This window comes from Plecotus auritus (assembly GCF_963455305.1).
Source record: "Plecotus auritus genome assembly, chromosome: 3".
NCBI lineage: Eukaryota > Metazoa > Chordata > Mammalia > Chiroptera > Vespertilionidae > Plecotus > Plecotus auritus.
This window is the reverse complement of record NC_137772.1, coordinates 7,822,574-7,839,196: the sequence shown is the minus strand read 5'-3', so window position 1 is coordinate 7,839,196 and position 16,623 is coordinate 7,822,574. Positions and strand designations below refer to the sequence as shown.

Sequence of the window (16,623 nt, the reverse complement as noted above, 5' to 3'; positions counted from 1 at the left end):
GAAGCAGATGCTGTTTCATGGATGTTTAACAGAATCACATCTGGCTACCACGTCAGAACACGCGGAGACTTAACGACCGTGACACTCATTAGGACACACAACAGATTTGCCGATTTCACAGCGGGCGGCAGAAATGCCTGCGGAGTCAGTCCTGGTGACCAGAGTGGCGTGTGCCCCTATGTCAGTGGTACAAAAATTTTGTCCTAAACCAGAATCATAAAAGATCCAGAAAATGTCCAAATAGAAATACAATGTCAGGTTGTAACCCCCCAGAAACGGGTTCCCTAAAGCTAAGATGTCATAGTTAAAGTTTGCCGATTCTGAGCCATACTTTTCAACCTCATGACCTAGCTTTGGAAAAGCCAGAATTCACAAATACTACATTTTAGCAAGCAGACAGAGGACTCCTTAATTTCATGCTAAACTTATTACGGTTCCACACACAAAGATGTCAATTTTTTACTAAATGTAGTTCAAAGGGCAATATAATTTTAAAGTGATGTATTAAGCCATGCTATTAATATAAATGCACCTATTAAAAGGGAATAGGAAACATAGGGACTTATCGTTCATCTACAATGTGAACTCCAGCAGTGATGAGGCCAAATCATACAGTCAGGCTTTATAATTCTGGTCACATGAAATGAAGGCATGATGTATAATAGTCTAAATATATCTTACTAAACCTCTTTACAGGGTACACCAATTAAAATAAGCCCTCCCGTAGCATATAATATCAGTAATTACCGCGTGCTCCGATTGGTCTCAAATAATCCATTTCACATCATTTAACAAGTAATAATTTCTTACTCTTGAAACAAGGGCCAGAGATACCACCCAAATACATGAAAAAAGCTGCTTCCCTGCCCAGTCTCTATTCGTGAAGATCCCCATACTAGACGCAGGTGCCCTCAAACTTTTTAAACAGGGGCCAGTTCACTGTCCCTCAGACCGTGGGAGGGCCGGACTATAGTTTAAAAAAAAAACAACTATGAACAAATTCCTATGCGCACTGCGGGCCCAGGACGCGTCGGCTGCTAAGCAGGACAGGCAGTGGCACCCGGCGGGCCGGATCCATGTCCTCGGCGGGCCGCATGTGGCCCGCGGGCCGTAGTTTGAGGACGCCTGCAAACCTTGCCCAGTCCACGGCTTTAGTGCTCATGATAAATTATGTGTCTAAACCTCAGTTAAACTGAAATTAGCCTTTGGGGGAAATGGCAGAGTTAAACTAGCACACAGTTTTCATGGTGTTGGAAAAAATGAAACCAACAGTTTAAAATTCACAGAAGATTTATCACTGAGGTACACCGAGTAATTAACTAGCTCTGCCTCCCCAGCACCCGTGCATGTGCGTGTCGTTAAGGGACGTTTCAAGCTGCTTGTTGGACGACAGAATAAGCTACAGACCGGCGTGGGGGTCAATGGAATGGAAACAGGAAAAAGCACTAAGATTGTGTCTAAAAAGAAGAAGAGGGTTGGTCAGATGACTCCGTGTTTTTAAGCATAGTGCCATGAAAGAGTGGTATTGTAAAATACATGATGTATTCTATATCTCACACATAGAATTATAATAATTTATTCCATATAATTCTATATTATATATATATATTCTAGAGGTCCGATGCATGAAATTCGTGCAAGGGGCTCAGCCCTCACAGCCGCGGCTTCGTCTGGAAGGTCGTTTGGCTGTCCAGTCTAATTAGCATATTACACTTTCATTATTATAGATGATCTATAGCAGGCGTCCTCAAACTACGGCCCGCGGCCCATTAGCAGCCGACTCGTCCCGGGCCCGCAGTGCGCATAGGAATTTGTTCATAGTTTTTTTTTTTAAACTATAGTCCGGCCCTCCAATGGTCTGAGGGACAGTGAACTAGGCCCCTGTTTAAAAAGTTTGAGGACCCCTGATCTACAGGGTGTCCCAAAAATGTATACACACTTTAACAGCTTACAGGTCAATTTTGAAAATGAAACGTATTTTAACAAACACTGCCTTTGTAATTATTCTAAGTGTGTGTATGCATTTTCGGGGGAATACTCCATGTAGAATAAATTATAAATAAGGTATTACAGTGCATAAAGGAAAGAGCTGTGTAGCAGCAGCCACAATGCCACATTCATTTCTACCTCCGTCAGCATCGTGACAGGGGGCCTCCGTTTCCTCACCTGTAAGATGGAAGTCACACTGCCCCATCGAGCTATTAGTGCAATAATCTCAGGATTCAATGAAATACACTCATTCATTCATGTATTCACCCAGCCATCCTGCATACATATATCAGGTCTCCATGTTCCAAGGATACGCTGTTAATAACCGGTGAAAGCACTGTGTCAGTGGGACGGCATTATGAATGTTCACACTGTTGTTGAAAATTAAATGATTTTAAGGATATATTATCATCATCCAATATTTCAACAGGTTGAACTTAAGATTCTCAGTCTTAAAGCAAATGAAAAGATAACCAGCGAGAAAAAGCTTCCATGTAAGGTTTCCAAACTAGATCGTGCCCCTGTGGCTTCCTCGAGGGTCCCTCGTTCCTGCAGCACCGATATTGTCTGGGAACGTAGAACATACCGGGCATCCTGCAAAGACCCGCACTCGTGCCAGCTGTGTGTCCGGGCTATTTCAGCTCAGGGCGTCCTGTCTGCTGGGACCTCGTATGATGTGACTACACAATCAGGAGACCTACCAGCAAAACAAATCCGGATAACAAAAGCTCGGGCCAACCTAAAATTTGATGGCACAGAGTCAGGGCAGTGTCTGCGTGGATGAGCTGAATGGCCAGAAATGTAAACTCCGCAGCAGCTCATAAACAGAAGCAAGGCCGGCGGCCTCGGCTGGCGGTCAGCGCTACCTCTAGCGTTTTGGACTCATTAGCACATAAAACTGGTTGAGTGTGTGCTTATCTACACCCACGTTTTCAAGACAGAGTAAGTTCACACAGGAGAACAAGATAAAACAAAACTAAACGTAGCCAGAAAGGAAGACAGAATAACAGAAAACTGAAAGATAAGATAAAGCCAGATGTGAAGTGAGCGGACAAAATCCTGGCTGTGTAGTCCTACGTATTCTTAAAGTAGGATACAAATCTGGCTCTAAATTATCTAGTTGTCGCCGAAACCGGTTTGGCTCAGTGGATAGAGCGTCAGCCTGCGGACTGAAGGGTCCCGGGTTCGATTCCGGTCAAGGGCATGTACCTTGGTTGCGGGCACATCCCCAGTGGGGAGTGTGCAGGAGGCAGCTGATCGATGTTTCTCTCTCATCGATGTTTCTAACTCTCTATCCCTCTCCCTTCCTCTCTGTAAAAAATCAATAAAATATATTAAAAAAAAAAAGGCTCTAAGTTATCTAGTTGTCAAAACAAAGAGAAAAACAAGATCCGTTACATAATTTGGAGTGTTTTCAAGATTAAAGCGTTTGCTTAGAAAAATGTAACTCTTCCTGGCACTGAGAATGGAGAGAAAATTCTCAAGTCCTCATACGAAGAACAACTGAACATCCAGGGAAAGATTTATGACCGAGGTCCAACACTGACAGGAGGAGACACAAAGCAGGGATGAGACTGGGAGACCAGCCCTGAGAATCTAACACAGGCGGGCAAATCCACGCTGGAACAACCTAACCGCTAACCGCAGGCTTTGCCGTAAGCGAAGCCACTGACACCGGCTTTGCGCTGACGTGAGAAGGAAATCGGGGTGCAGTGGCTGTTACAGATGGGGCAGGCACATCACAGTCACCAGGTTTACTGCTCCCGGAACGTAGCTCTCAACATGTCATTTTACTCCAAATGGCCCGCTAGGGCCTCTGACACCTAAAGGTGCTATACTTGTTCAAAGAGAGCCCCAAACGTATTTTTGCCAAAGTTTTCCCATGAATCCTCTCATCTTTGTTCAGGTCAAGCCTGCTGTCCCCCTCGTGAAGCTTAGTTGCTTCTCACCAGAAAGGCATGTTCCTTCTTTCTCTACCCAAATCCCACACATTTCAAACTCTAAGATGACAGCCTTCCGGTTCTCTTCAAGTAGAGGTCAGTGATCGCTTCTCTGAGACTTACTTTATTTTAACTGTTGTTCATCTTCACCCGAGCATATTTTCCGTTGATATTTAGAGAGAGTGGAGGGAGAGGGAGAGACAGAGATACACACCGATGTGAGAGAGACACATCGATTAGCTGCATCCTGCATGCACCCCGTGATGCAACTGTAATGAGCAGAGGTGGGTTGACGTCTTTGCTTCTGTATCATGAAATGGACTCATCCTCAGGGCCAGGGAACCTGCAATCAAGGTACGTGCCCTTGACTGGAATCTAACCCGGGACCCTTCAGTCCACAGGCTGATGCTCTATCCACTGAGCCACACCGGCTAGGGCTCTGAGATTCATGTTAGCTGTTCCTTTTTCTCACGGCTCTCTCCACTTTCCCCTCGGTATCACAACTCATCTTATGGGTCTCATGTCCCCCGAGAGTCTCCATGGGCCAAGTTCATGTCCACTTCACTTCGGAACCCACTGAAGACCACACAAGGATAAATACTCAATAAATTATTTGTTGAGCGAGTGGTGATTTGTGAAGAAGTCAATGAAGAGAAGCTGAAGTGGTGAAAATTGGAGCCTGCCCATACTGTCTTTAATTGTAAAGTAATTAATTACAAACATTGTCTTATTTCCCCCACTAAATTCTTTTTGGAAAAAAGAATATTTTTATTGACTATTTTCTTTTTAAGAGAGGAAGGGAGAGGGATAGATAGAAACATCGATGAGAGAGAATCATTGATCGGCTGCCTCCTGCACGCCCCCTACTGGGGGTTGAGCCCGCAACCTTGGCATATGCCCTGACTGGAAATCGAACCGTGACCTCCTGGGCCAACGCTCATTCATTGAGCCATAATGGCTGGGCCCCGACTAAATTCTTAGATCCTGAAAGGCGGGGCCTCTCACTTCAGTTTCCTTGGATTTCTCAGGACCTTCACGAAGCCGTGAACTTCAAAGACTCCTAGGAATGTGCTGACTGGTTAGTGACATGGATGCAACATGAGCATCTTGGGGGGACGGGGGGGCATCTCATCCAGGCAGGGTCCATACCACCAGAAACTGGTTTTTAGGAATATTTCTTTGGAACCATGACAGATGTTCCAATATTTAAAATCTATCTTTGAAGTGCAAATAACGGGAAGATTATATAAAATACACAGTTTTAAATATCATTATATAAGATGTAATATATAAAGTATATATTATCAGTTACCAAGTATGTTTTTCTTGTATTTTAAAGCTTATGATTAGAAATGCTCCAAATGAAATATTTTAGAAAAGGTGCAGGTTATTTTTTTCAAAATAGCCTTTCCTGCCTTTCTGTTTTTAAAATAAAAATTCTGGCACTATGCTGACTATCAATTATGTATCATATCCAACCAGTGTCTTAACTCGGCTCAGTCTTTCTTCTGCAAGTTCCTACTGCTTGCTTTTATTTGATAGATTGAGCAAAAATTAATAAATGTCAGACAAGCTATTGGTCATTTTGCTCAGCCCTTCACCCCCAAACAACTCAGCTTTTCAACAGTGTCATTAAGGCTGTCACCTGACCCTATCCGCACCGGGTACTAACTTGGATCACAGTACACACTCAGTCTGGGTCGACCATTAGACCACAAAAGGGCTTGTTGGCTAATGGGGTACATTCCAGTTTAAGCAACTTATAAACCCCGACTCCTAACAAATGCGGAAGTGTTGGCTGACCCTGCAGGGGAAGGAAAGAAACTTTTGACCCGGTTCCTAACAAGTCTGCTGTTATGAGTCGGGGAGGTAAATGGTGGTATGGAGACAGAGGACAATGGATATGGGATCTGTCGTTTTCCTGGGACACTTAGTCTTCAGTGGGGTACTGTCCTGATAAGCTCCCCATCTCCAGGAGCCCCATTTCTTTGACTGTGCTTACTGAGGGAGGTAGGAGAGACTGAGGCTGGCTGGCGCACAGTCAGCGCTGAGTGGTAACTTACTGATGGTGGGAAGATACGGGCAGGTGGTGAGGAAAAGAGAAGCAAGTGAAGACCCGGATCACAGGAAGTAAGAACACAATCAGATAGGTCTGCGGAGCAAACGGTTTCCCTTTAACAGGCAAGCAAACAAGGATCAGAAAGGTCGCGGGAATAAAAATTAAACCAATATCTTGCCCATTCCCACAGAAGAGGAATCTGATCGCATAATCCTGACGCCGGTCCGCCTCTCCCATCCGGCATGACCGCAGGATCATGTTAAGGAAGAAAAGGGGACACCTGGTGTTTTAATGTATCCGGGCGTATTTGCTGGTTTGCGTTTTTAAATGAAAAGCCACCCTGGCAGCTTCCAGTGTGTGCAGTGCGGCTCCTGTCTGATGTATGGCCTTGGGCTGTGGTCTCCGGGGAGCAGAGCGAAAATGGGCTTTCAGACAGGAAAGCTGGGGGGATAGGCAGATCAAAACACGTGGGTGTGGGCGCGCTGGTGTGCGGGCTCGGGCCTCTGCTCACGCCGGGATCAGCAGGTGAGAGGGAGATGAGGGGTGAGGAGAAGGGGCCGCCACTGGCTCTGAGCAGGGGTCACCATGGCCACAACCACTGCTCTCCGCCCACTCCCTTCACTCTCTGTCCTCCTCTTCCCTCCCTGGATCGCCGTCCCTGGAAGGCAGTTGTGTGCTGGCTGCAAAGGTCCCCTGGGAAGAAGTGAGGGAGAAGCTAGGGGCGGGGACCTGGGCTGCTGGGAAAGAATTGTCTGCAGTTTGAGTCAAATCTGCAAACAAAAGACAAATGGGAGATGGAGAGAGGGAGCTGGAGGGAGGGCAGGAGGGGGAGAGGAAAGGGGGAGGTGGAGAGAAACACAAAAGAACAAAAACATTTTTAACTTTACCAAACTGAGAAGAACATCCCTCCGTGCTTCGTCTTGGATACTAACAGTTGCTTGTTTTTATTTGATAAACGGAACAAAAACCATAGCAGGTGATTTAAGCACTCACATCACTGCCAGCTGAATAAATGAGTAAGCTCAGCTCCAGAACCAGACACATTTAGGAGGAGCCACACCCATGGACGGTGATGAGCAGAGGTGGGTTGACGTCTCTGCTTCTGTATCATGAAATGGACTCATCCTCACTTCGCTTCCTGGCCACACCTCTACCTGTCCTCCCACCTGTCTCAAAGAAAATGCACGTTTTTTCCAAAACTCACCTCTCCCTTGACACAGGTCTCCAAAACAAAACCTAGAAAGCTCTTGGTGTTGTACACTTTACTATCATATTAGTTTTTTGTGTTTTTTTTTTTAAATATTTTATTGATTTTTTACAGAGAGGAAGGGAGAAGGATAGAGAGTTAGAAACATCGATGAGAGAGAAACATCGATCAGCTGCCTCCTACACACTCCCAACTGGGGATGTGCCCGCAACCAAGGTACATGCCCTTGACCGGAATCGAACCTGGGACCCTTCAGTCCGCAGGCCAATGCTCTATCCATTGAGCCAAACCAGTTAGGGCTATCATATTAGTTTTGAGAACCCTGAGAAGGAAGATATCTACCAAGAAAGGCTCCTGGTGGCCAACTGGGCTTAAATGTGTGAAAAAGCAGAGCCTAGCAGCCTCAGGGGCCTCTCCCCCAAACTGCACTTCAGGGAGAAGCCTGCATGCAGGGTCCCTGCCATCTGAGCCAGCCCTTAGGAGGGAGTTCCTGGGGCCCTATTTCAACCAATAGGGCTGAGGCTTTCTCTGTCCAATCAGAGCTCCACAGCTCTGATCAACAAGAGCAGCTCTATTCTGACCAATCAGAATAGTGCCTTTTGGACCAATCAGAGTTTGAGTATTTGGAGTCCTCATTTGCATGAGGATGGACTCATCAGGGGCCAAGGGTGGGGACTTTTGTCCATATAAGCCAGCTCCCCTCTGCTCTGGAAACCCATTTCCTCTGCAGACTGCTTTTCCCTGGCTGGGCTGGGCACCTGCCATGTCTCGGCAGGGCAGCCCAGGGCCATGCAGACCGGCAAGGAGCAGAGTAGAGCTGCTTGGCCACAGCGGGCCGGCGGCAGCTCTGTCTCAGCTGTGCCTATCACTATGGAGCTGTTTTGCACTGAATAGTTTCCCTCCTGGGGATTCCTGTTGACATTGAATTGGCGCCAACAACCACCGGTTAACAGTTTTGACTGCAGTGGCCAGAGCTTGCCGTGGATGTCCTCCGTGCACAAGGACGAATCACAGCCAGCTCTGGATCTCGAAAATCCCAACCTCAATGTGGGGCTTGGCTTCATCTTTTGTTCCATTCTCAACGAACGCAGTGATCTCACAGAGGAAGGTGCTTTCCTGGATTTTCTAACGGGAAATTGAACAACACCTCCCTCCTCCGGTTACTTTTCAGGATTTATTCGGAAGGATGTGTTATACATTTAAAAACTTGATGACACCGAAAATAGTAAATTAAATATAAAAACGTCTCCTTTGCCCAGAAAATATCATATGTATTGCAGACCATTAGTTGCCACTACTTCCCTAGGAGGGAAAAAATTAAGTAGCAGGAATTGTCCTTATACATGGGGAGAATCTGAGTTAAGGAAATACGTGATTTCAGCAAGACTGCAACTCAGCTGAGTTTCTAGTAGAGCAAAATATTTAGACAGAGTGCTTTCTCCTCTCCTTTCCCACCTGCCCTCCCAAATCCTCTATTAATAAGATAACCACCCGCAGTGGTATAATGGAAATTGGGAAAGAAAGACCTCGCCTCACTCAGAAAATCACTTTCACATAAACCTACTCCTCCGGTTCGTTATTTTATCCAGGGATTCTCACACAAGCCAAGTATTTGAAAATGAATTGTCCACGGACATACCTCTGTAGGTCTCTGGTTAAAATAGGGCACTGCGTAAAAATTTTCACCACCCATTATCTGCCACAGACATTTCAGACAGTTGCATACAAATCAAATGAAAAGTTTTAAAAACGTGCTTTAAAACCATAAAATCCCGTGTACGTAAACAATATCCTTCGTATCACCAACATCAGACGATTGATGGCGAGGCTATTTCTATAAAGACACGTGGTATGAAAAAAAGCCTGAAGCTGTGGCAGGAAGACTGGTGCTGACCAGAGGACACTGTGTAAGTGAGCACAGATGGAGTCATTTACTATACCCACTGAGTTAGTGAGAATTTGGTTTAGTTTCTCCGGGGCCATGCTTTGAAGATTAGAAGAAATCATCAAAGGACATCTTTAAATCTTTGTATTCTCTTTTTTCTTTGAGAGCCCATTGTACTCTCTATTTCAAGAAATGTGGTAACCTAGATTACCTAGCCACTCATTGCTATAAAATACCCAGAACTGCCCTGACCGGTTTGGCTCAGTGGATAGAGCGTCGGCCTGCAGACTGAAGGGTCCCAGGTTCGATTCCGGTCAAGGGCATGTACTTTGGTTGCGGGCACATCCCCAGTAGGGGGTGTGCAGGAGGCAATTGATCCATGTTTCTCTCTCATCGACGTTTCCAACTCTCTATCCCTCTCCCTTCCTCTCTGTAAATAACCAATAAAATATATTTTAAAAAATACCCAGAACTGCTGGGTAGAATATAATAAATACCCTTTCGATTACTTGCATTTAGTATATCTATTGAGTGTCTAACGTGCCAGGCTCTGTTCCAGGCACTGAGGATAGAGCAGTGAACAAAACAGCCAACCATTTCAGCCCAACAGCAGAACTTACACTTTAGGTTAATACAACTGAACCGGGAAGAAAGGATTGGCCAGAAACAGAGGGGAGAGAAAGGGTGCTGAGAGCCTGGGAGGCGACACTGGCGTTTCCCGGAGGGGATCGGCCAGTCTCTGTAACCACTTCATGACGAAATCGGAGAGAATGCCTCAGTTGTTACTGAGACCCCCTACCTGCCGTGCTGTACTCTCAGTCTAAGAACAGAGTTAAAACAATCTTCTCGTGGCAGCTGGAGCAATGCGGGATCTTGCTGTGTTGTCTTAAGCGCTGGCCGAGAACAAAACAACTCTTGAAAATGTTTAACACTGGCCTGGGCTCCCCTGGGAAGGATGAGGTTGAAATTTACACTCTCAAGGAATTCTGGAACCCCCCGGCCAAGCAATTAGTATAAAAAGGGGTCCTGGGCCGGTCGGTGTGGCTCAGTGGTTGAGCGTCCACCTATGAACCAGGAGGTCATGGTTCCATTCCCGGTCAAGGGCACATGCCTGGTTGTGGGCTTGATCCCCAAGTGGGGGGCGTGCAGGAGGCAGCCAATCCATGACTCTCTCTCATCACAGATGTTTCTGTCTCTCTCTCCCTCTCCCTTCCTCTCTCTGAAATCAATATATTAAAAAAAAAACTTTAAAAAAAGTGGTCCTGTATCAGCAATGCTCCTTCCCAGTCACCTGGCAGAAGCAAATGCAAACCTTCTTTAAAAGACTCTGTGCTGAACCCAAGTCACATAGGATTCTCACAGACAAAACACTGCTTTCAATGCATTTACAACTCAAAATTACAAAGTTTAAGAGGAAACAACCACACAGAGCCAAATGCTACCTACAAAAGCAACAGCAGGAATTTTTATCTAATCAGATAAAACTACAAGCATGCTTAGAATAACGAAGGACAGTTAACTGCCACGATATTTTGAATTTAATTAAAAAAGGTCCATCGCTTGCGTCTATGGACGCTTATGGTGTACAAATGGTTAATAATATAAGAAGAAGGCATTAAGAAAAATATGTGGTAGTTTTGAAACAAAGTAAAATGTGTAAAAATATGAAAAATGCAGCCACGGAAATTAGAAATGTGTTGGATGGTTTAAACCAGTGGTTCTCAACCTATCTAATGCCGCGACCCTTTAATACAGCTCCTCCTGTTGTGGTGACCCCCAACCATACAATTATTTTCGTTGCTACTTCATAACTGTAATTTTGCCACTGTTAATGAATCGTAATGGAAATATCTGTGTTTTCCGATGGTCTTAGGCGACCCTGCTAGTGGTTTTGAACCTGTGGGTTGCGACTGTAGAGCCTAAGACCATCGGAAAACACAGATATTTCCATTACGATTCATTAACAGTGGCAAAATTACAGTTATGAAGTAGCAACGAAAATAATTTTATGGCTGGGGGTCACCACCACAGGAGGAACTGTATTAAAGGGTTGTGGCGTTAGAAAGGTTGAGAACCACTGGTTAAACAGTACATTATTAGACACAACTGTAGAGGCGACCAGTAAATTGGGAAGGAGAGGTAGGAAACTCAGTGAGGTGGCACCAGAAAGATCCAGAATGCTTAAATACGTAAAGTAGTTCAACGACCAAAAAGCTAGACTGAGAAAGGACAATACACAGCAATAAGAGGTCCGGAAGGCTGGAAGAGCATATTCTTTAGAGTTACTTAAACATTCCTTCACCCTAACCGGTTTGGCTCAGTGGATAGAGAGTTGGCCTGCGGACTGAATGGTCCCAGGTTCGATTTCGGTCAAGGGCATGTACCTTGGTTGTGGGCACATCCCCGGTGGAGGATGTGCAGGAAGCAGCTGATCGATGTTTCTCTCTCATCGATGTTTCTAACTGTCTATCACTCTCCCTTCCTCTCTGTAAAAAAATCAATAAAATATATTTTTTTAAACATTCCTTCAACGTTCCTAATATGTGTAATGTGAAATTACACAGACCATGAACTTGCTCATCTATTTCTCATTTCATATGGATTATCTCTGCTCCTAGAGGCCCAGTGCACGAAATTCGTGCACTGGTGGGGTCCCTAGCGGCTGCCGGCCACTGGCCAGAGCCTCCCCTCCCTTCCCCCGGCCGGCCCCACCCCCTGGCGGAACTCCCGGAGGACCTCCGGGTCGAGGGGACAATTTGCACACTGTGCTTTTATTATATGGGGTTCTTTTTTGTTATTGGATAATAGCAGCTTTGCTTGGTTTATTTAAAAGGTAACTTCTCTTGAATGGCAATAGGTTCTCTTTGGAAGATATTTTGGCTTCTAAGGTTGCTGCTCAAAAGGGCATAGTTCATCTCACGTGCCAAGCACCCTGGCCTATCCCGGTGGTGGAACAAACGTCAGGTTCGTGCTTGTTAAGCCGTTCACCTTGTGCTGTGCCTATGTGAGCCATGCCACAAACATATCATCCTCCATTGAAATTCTTGGCTTTGTGTAATTATTTCTTACAGAAACATACATGAAAGTCACCTATTATGCATTCATACAAACGGGATAAAAATACCTTGGAAATGTTTCAGGTGTATATTTCAGGATATTCTCCTACCCATTTTAAAAAAAAACAAACCACCTGAGAGTAATAAGCAAAACAGGAAGAAGCTATCCCAATCTTGACAATAATAAACTGTTGCTATACAATCATTAACACTCTTCTCTCCTCTCCCATTCCCTAATAAACATCTGATTTTTGTGCAATTAAACTTTGCTGACTTTAGTGGCATATCTGAGCTGATCTAAATGAAGCACATGTTTGAATATGGATAAGGACAGACTATAAAGACAGCTAAACCCATTACCATGTGACAAGTGGCTTATAAAGAATAAGAAAAGCAAATCAAATATTCGAAATCACGCAGAATTAGCAAACTTTTCAGACAGCATATCCCGTGTAAAATAATGGCCATGGGGGAAGACAGGGGGCTCTAGCCAGTGAATCCTAAAGACTTTCAGCTTTGAAATTCTCTTTCGTTTACATAATACATAATATTTCCTTCAAACATATTAGCTCGTGTCATAAATATTAACAATTAAGGTAATTTTAAAAAGCCATATTATCTTTAGTTATACATATAAAACATTTACAAAAAGTAAATCATTGATACAGCCCTGGCCAGGGGGCTCGGTTGGTGGGGCATCGTACTGCGCACCAAACAGGTTGTGGGCCGATTCCTGGTCAGCGCACATACCTAGGTTGCGGGCTCAATCCCCAGACAGGGTGCATATGGGAGGCAATTGATTGTTTCTCTCTCACATCGATGTTTCTGTTTCTCTCTCCCTTCCTCTCGTTCTAAAATCAAAAAACAGCCCTAACCGGTTTGGCTCAGTGGACAGAGCGTCGGCCTGCGGACTGAAAGGTCCCAGGTCCGATTCCGGTCAAGGGCATGCACCTTGATTGCGGGCACATCCCCAGTAGGAGGTGTGCAGGAGGCAGCTGATCGATGTTTCTCTCTCATCGATGTTTCTAACTCTCTATCCCTCTCCCTTCCTCTCTGTAAAAAAGCAATAAAATATATTAAAAAAATAAAATCAAAAAACATATCCTCTGGTGAGGATTAAAAATGTAAATGTTATGAAAAGTTCCCCATAGTAACTCATGCCATAAATACCCTGCCATACTATCTTACGTTAAAAATATTAAAAATAAACCACTCTGCATTACCTTTCGTTGTAGCCTGGAACATCTTAAGGTACATCTAGGGGTACTCATTTTAAATCAAATTTAAATTTGCTTCAGATTTCAATATTAAAATGGCTTGTGAAAACAAGTATGCAAAAAGCCAAGATGCAACTTTCAAACTTAAATGAAAACTGACCTGTTTTGTAAATGTTCTGATGACAATTGTAAAACGTTTTAAAATCAGTAAAGAGATTTTGCCTACTTTACCTGAACCTTATTGTAGATGTTATTTTTTTTTAAATATATTTTATTGATTTGTTACAGAGAGGAAGGAAGAGGGATAGAGAGTTAGAAACATCGATGGGAGAGAAACATCGATCAGCTGCCTCTTGCACACCTCCTACTGGGGATGTGCCCGCAACCAAGGTACATGCCCTTGACCGGAATCGAACCTGAGACCCTTCAGTCCGCAGGCCGACGCTCTATCCACTGAGCCAAACCGGTCAGGGCTGTAGATGTTATTTTTTAAGATATTTCAGCAACTATAGGAGAAATAATTGCTCTGACAACAACCTGCTGATCGTCCTTCCCCCAAATGTTAATGTTGCCATTGCTTTTTACCCTGCAGATCACTTGATATTGTATTTGCTACCCGCAGTGTATGGAGTCCATGCTGTCTGGAAATATTGTACCTTAAACTATAATCAATGTCTTAAAAAATTATTTTAATATACTTTTACTGATTTCAGAGAGGGAGGGAGAGGGAGAGGGAGGTAGAAATATCAATGATGAGAGAGAGCTCTAGCTGGTTTGGCTCAGTGGATAGAGCATTGGCCTGCGGACTGAAGGGTCCCGGGTTTGATTCAGGTCAAGAGCACGTACCTCAGTTGCAGGCTCCTCCCCGGCCCAGGCCCTGGTCAGGGTGAGTGCAGGAGGCAACCAATCGATGTGTTTCTCTCACATCGATATTTCTCTCTGTCTTTCCCTCTCTCTTCCACTCTCTGTACAAACTAAGGGAAAAATACCCTCAGGTGAAAATTAAAAAGAAAATGATGAGAGAGAATCATTGATCGGCTGCCTCCTGCCTGCCCCACACTGGGAATTAAGCCCAAACCTGGGCATGTGCCCTGACCAGGAATCGAACCCTGACCTCCTGGTTCATAGGTCAACACTCAACTATTGAACCACGCTGGCTAGGGAAACTATAATCAGTTTTAAGTCATATCCTAGCCAGTGAGTAGGATATTCCTTCCAGATCTTTTGCATTCTTGCCATTTGCAATGGGAGTGACCTTTTAAATGGAAACCGAGTACTGACGCTTTTTTAGTTTTTTCCAATGCTATGTTTTTATTGATTTTTGAGATAGAGGAAGGGGGAGAGTCAGAGAGAGAGAGAGAGAGAGAGAGAGAGAGAGAGAGAGAGACATCGATGTCTGAGAGAAACACTGGTGGGTTGCCTCTGGATTCACCCAGCTGGGGATCAAACCCACACCCTGGGCATGTGTTCTGACCAGGAATCGAACCAGCTACCTTTCGGTGTAAGGGATGATGCTCCAACCACTGAGCATCCTGGTCAGGGCCATGCTTTTTGATTAAAAGGGAAAGAGAGCCGTAAATTGCGACTTCGGTATAAGGTCTTATTTTCCCGACTTTTCCCATGCAAACTCGCGTAATTCCCTTTTCTGTCGTTAATAATCTGGGGATAACGTTCTGTGCGCGTGTAACACTAAAAGCCTCTTCCAAATACACACTTCTCCGCGGCGGTAATGACTGAGCATCCAGGGAAAGCAGGAGGGTTCAGTGGACAGAATCCTAAATACGGGAGATATGACAGCCGACAGCAAAATGTGATCATGTATACGACCGTGTTCCGTGAACTGCAAGGTACTACACATGTGTGCGGTACTATTATTGTTCGGGAGACAAAGGATGTGTTTTCTGGGGCTTTGTAGTGCCTTCTAAAGTAGCATGGCTTTCTGCCACGTGCTAATTGCCACTGGCACCCTTCCCCTCCAAACGGGTTCAGAAAGCAGCCAGTGACTAAGATACTCCTTCCTACATCTGGCCTTTTATTCATGGGTCTACACGTATGTCAGTCCCATCTCTTAAACCTTCCCATAAAAGAGGTAAGTGAGCACTTGATTTAGGGTGGAGAAGACGAAAGAAGACCTGGAGAATTGGTCCATTACGAAACATCACGGACTGGTGACATAAGCGACGGAAATTCATTGTCCCACAGGCCTGGGGGCTGGGAGCCCAGGGTCAGGCCCCCCTGGAATCCGTGTCCTGGCCTGCAGACAGCGGCCTGCTCCCCACTGCCTCGATGGAGAGAGTGTGAGCCTCTGATGCTGCTCCTGCTAGGAACACCAACTCTATCAAGTCAGGACCACACCCTTAGGATCTCCTTAAACCTTAATTATGTCTTTAGAGCAGTGGATCTCAACCTTTCTAATGCCGCGGCCCTTTAATACAGTTCCTCCTGTTGTGGTGACCCCCAACCATAAAATGATTTTCGTTGCTACTTCATAACTGTAATTTTGCTACTGTTAATGAATCGTAATATAAATATCTGTGTTTTCCGATGGTCTTAGGGGACCCCTGTGAAAGGGTCGTTCGACCCCCAAAGGGGTCGCGACCCACAGGTTGAAAACCGCTGCTTTAGAGGTTCTATGTCCAGATACAGTCGGGGTGGGGTGGGGTGGGGTGAGGGGAAGCCTCAACATATGAATTTTTGGGGAAACAAACGTTCAGTCCAAAACACCTGGGTTTAAACTCCCTGAGATTTAGTACCTGTGTAACTTTGAATAAATCCAAGTTATTTTCTAGATTCTCTAATTCCTCATCTGGGAATGGGGATCATAGTCACTCTCATACATAAGGCTTTGTGAGGATTTAAAAAAATAATGGATATTAAGTATCTTTATAAACTGCTACTTTGGGATAAGGTTTTATTTTCCAGACTTTTCCCATTTATTCAAATAAAGCATATATATATAATTTTTTTTTACCATATATTATTTTTGGCCAAAGATGTTTATGTATGAATATGCTCATAAGATAATTTCTTTCTTTGAAAATCTTTAAAAACATTCTTTTAAAATTTCTAAATGTGTGCAGGCAAATATATACACCTGATTAATTTTCAAAAGTGCCTCTTACTATCATTTAGAGTGTTTACTTGGGGTGATGTTTCCCCAGAATAAAGGAGGGAAGGAATGTACATTATTACAGAAATAATTCCCTGTGTGTGCAAAACAGCTGGTTAAAATTGGCTTCCATCCTGCTTCCTGAACTCATATATTTTAAA

At 44.5% G+C, this 16,623-nt stretch overlaps 1 protein-coding gene across 17 annotated transcripts in view; it reads right to left on the bottom strand.

Annotated features, from left to right (window-relative positions):
• TENM3 (teneurin transmembrane protein 3) overlaps positions 1–16,623 on the bottom strand; it is a 1,236,272-nt gene that overhangs the window by 195,964 nt on the left and 1,023,685 nt on the right. The gene's annotated exons all lie outside the window — the stretch shown is intronic.